This window comes from Hippocampus comes, unplaced genomic scaffold, assembly GCF_001891065.2.
Source record: "Hippocampus comes isolate QL1 unplaced genomic scaffold, H_comes_QL1_v1.1 scaffold39, whole genome shotgun sequence".
NCBI classification, from domain to species: domain Eukaryota; kingdom Metazoa; phylum Chordata; class Actinopteri; order Syngnathiformes; family Syngnathidae; genus Hippocampus; species Hippocampus comes.
In genome coordinates this window covers 4,152,811-4,156,315 of record NW_017842054.1, presented here as the reverse complement: position 1 = coordinate 4,156,315, position 3,505 = coordinate 4,152,811, and the positions used below count along the sequence as shown (strand labels likewise).

The window sequence follows — 3,505 nt, the reverse complement described above, 5'->3', positions numbered from 1 at the left end:
CCGTCCCCCTCACCCCCAACCCCCCCCACCTTCCACCCTGAGGGTGAGCCGCACTCTCGCCTTTTTTCCGGCGCGCGTGTGCGCTGGTGACAATTTGGGAGGATGGGTCAGATGAAAGACAACAGAAGGAAAGCGGGATCAAAAGGCACGCGCTTTCCTGTCTGGCTGCTTGTTGCGAGGGGGGCCATGCATAGTGCATTGGATTGATATCAAGGTCTCTGTACACAGCCTAACATGCAGTGGCCTTATTATTCTTTACTTCAATAACAACGCCGCCGTCTTCCCCTCTTCCCCTCGCCATCAAAGGCGCCGCTCTCCACAACCGAAGCAACGCATGGCATGCGAGGCATTCATCTGCCCTGAAATTTAAATAACCCCCTTTGAAAGTCGTCTTCGGGATAAAGCCGCGGCCGACCGCCAGGCGCTGGTCATCCCGAACGCGGCGCTTTGCTTTGCTTTCCTCACGCCACATAACTTTTCATGGGCGCTCAATCCAAAGCTGTTTTCGCGCCGGGCGTAGCGGCATCGACTCCCTCGCCCCGCGTGACAATAACTAAGTTGTCCGCATCCATTCCGCGGAGTTATCCACCCGTAGCCCATAAAACCGAAATAACACCGAGGTTTACTCACAGTGAGGGGTGAGTCTCGCGCCGGACCCGGGCAGCCATTTGAAGTGACAGGGCCGCCCATCATGCACCTCTAACGGGGTCAGGGGGTGGGGGGGGCTTGTGGGGGGGACTTGATCCAGAGCGAGGCCAAAGGGACCGCCAGGCCTTTAGAGAGGATGGATGGAGCGCTGGTAGGAAGGAAGGACGGCTTGATTACATCATTTTTCAACACGAGGAGAGAGAGAGAGAGAGAGAAAAAAAAGAGAGAGAGAGACCTGTAAGGACCTTTGGGCAGCTGGATTGACAGTCGACCGCTCTGCTAATACATTTTGGAGTGATCTGTCAAAAGGAAGAAATTGTTCTTGTCCAACGAGTTAAGGGACGGCGAATAGGAGAAGGGAAAATCACAACATTTATCAATGCTGGTAGTGCAAAGGGGCCGCATTATGGAAAATGGAGTTTTTAATGTCTTGTGTACAAATAGTTTGGTCTCTGGAGTGCGGTGGAGTATGACATTGAGCAACCAAAGAAACTTTTTGTAAAATGCACGTTTTCAAAATATGTCTGTGATGATGCACTGTTTCGTAATAGTGGGGCTAATTTACATAATAACCACTCCCAAAAATGGTCTCCACCCATGACATGATGAGCTGGGCTAAGTGAAGATCCGGAGCCACTTTAAGCCTACATAAGATAAAATGATTTTTTTTTCTTCCTATAGCGATGAAAATAATCATTTCAGCCATGATGAACCTTCAGAGCAGAGCTCAATTCAGCGGGAGTTTCAGCCATGACTGCTTCAAACCGAAATCGCTCTTTGAGACTTTCTTTCAACACCCTGTGTCTGCTTCCGTAAGTAGAAAGCTGCCAGAGATGACCGAAAGCTGGGCGGATTTGCACACATTCACCGGCGAGATCCAGATGGTGAAAGCCAGCCTCTTAAACGATGCGTAAGAGAGGTTTGCCAAACACCGGCTGGAACGTACACACTCGCTGGCGAGATCTAGTCCTGTTGCACACACCCTCTCAAACAAGATCCAGCCTGCTCTTCTGTATTACACTTACAGGTGAGATGACAAGAACCAACCTGGCGAGCCCCATCCAATAGAAGACGGCCAAAGGATGCATACAGCCGGAATGCATAATTTCTCCAGCAAGACCAGCCCATTATTACACACAGTTGCTGCTGAGATCCAGTCTGCTGTTACGCATACACTTGCAGGTAAGATGGTGAGATTGCCTGGTGCGCACACACACACTCACCGGCGAGATCTATTTCACTCCTACAGCCCAGTGTTACACTGTCTGGCAAGCTACGGCCCTCTGCTACACATTTTCATGTAGTGTATACACTTACCAGTAAGATAAGGAGAGACAGCCTGCCGAGCAACTCAGAAGAAGAGAGTGCCGAAACGTCCGCCGGCATGCACACCCTTGCTGGCGAGATCAAGCTCATTGTAACACTTTACAGGAGAGATCTTGCCCACCGCTTTGCATACACTTGCTGGCGAGTCCAAGCGGTACTGATGGGATCCAGCCTACTGTTACACATGCATTCAATTGCGTCACAGTGAAATTTTGGCGGGGAACGTCTCACGAGTTCACGGCAGGCTCCGTGTCAGCGCCGTAACTTGAGTTTGTCGTTTGTCATGTGTCGCGTGGCGGATGCGTTTTGTTTTTGGTGCATTTCCTGAACGTCTTCAAATATTCCCCGAAGGCACGCTGCGGTGTGATGTTGCACCACCTGTTTTCAAGGCGCGCCGGCTGGCTCCCTCGGGCCTCTCGACAAATCATCTCGCTTGTTCCTCCTGCGGGGAAAGAGACACAGTCACTCCTGGGTTTTGGGTGTCACATCGTTGCCGAAAGACGCCGGAGCAAAGTCGACATTTGCGTCCGTCCGTCCCAGCAGTTCGTGAGAGGAAATTGGCAGTCGTTTGGAAATGATGGAAAATCGTCTCAGCTTTTCTTTTTTTTTTTTTTTGGGTGATCCTTGATAATACAAAGTGTTTCTTTAATTATTTGTGAATGAAAGACAAACATTCACACGCCAAACTTCAATTGTATGACCTGTTCGCAACATTTCATACATGAGGTAACTCAATGTGCTTCACACAAGTCAAGCCAGCACATATAAAGACATTCAAAAGTAAAGCAGAGAAAACAAAAGTATCTTACGAAAATGACAAAAAAAAAAAAAAAAACCTCATCGGCAACATTTAACCTTAGTTGAGAAATAAAAAGTAGCTTCCTCAAATGGATTTAAAAATGACCTTTATCAATGCTATTGAAGCATTTCGACTTGGAGCAAATTCAACCGGCACCACTGTATTTCTATTTGGTTTATTTCCGAGCGGAAGAATGTTTGCAATGCCGACAAGTCGGAGGTCGCCCAACGTTTTGGAACCGATTGTTTTCGACCACTGTATCTGGATGAAGTACCGTGATGTATTACCATCGGTTTAAGTCCAGGTTTCCGCTCTCCCTTGCTTTCTTTGGCATCGCTCGGCATTCATTCCGTTGAGAGGATCGTCATTTCTCCTCGTGTTCCTTTGAAACCTGTCGTCCTTTTTCAACATTTTTTATATTTTTTTATTTTAAGGTGCGGTTTTGCCGTTGGACGTGACGGTATCCAAAACAGATGAGCAACAGCGCCACGCCCTCGCATCGGTCACGCATCCCGCGCTCAGCGGTGCGTGCACGACAACTGACCTGGATTCAGCAGTCCTGTTCTCAATCAGCGTCTCCCTCCAAGGTGATTCGCCAAAATCCAAAGGTTGTTCTGGGATTCCAGTTCATCAGCGGCGCAGGCATGTGGAGTTAATAATTTCCAGCGTGTTTTACAGCTGTTACACAATGGACACTGTGTCAAAACTCCTGCAACAAGGTGCCCCCCCAAA

The 3,505-nt window shown here is 48.8% G+C and overlaps 1 long non-coding RNA gene across 4 annotated transcripts in view; it reads right to left on the bottom strand.

Moving 5' to 3' along the window:
* LOC109509971 (uncharacterized) overlaps positions 1-3,505 on the bottom strand; it is a 79,885-nt gene that overhangs the window by 23,425 nt on the left and 52,955 nt on the right. For all 4 annotated transcript variants that reach the window (XR_002167027.1, XR_002167028.1, XR_002167029.1 and 1 more), the window contains 4 exons: positions 3,318-3,451; positions 1,966-2,416; positions 884-947; positions 631-796 (listed from right to left, as the gene is read on the bottom strand). This is a non-coding gene — a long non-coding RNA (uncharacterized LOC109509971). The remainder of the gene's footprint in view (positions 1-630; positions 797-883; positions 948-1,965; positions 2,417-3,317; positions 3,452-3,505) is intronic.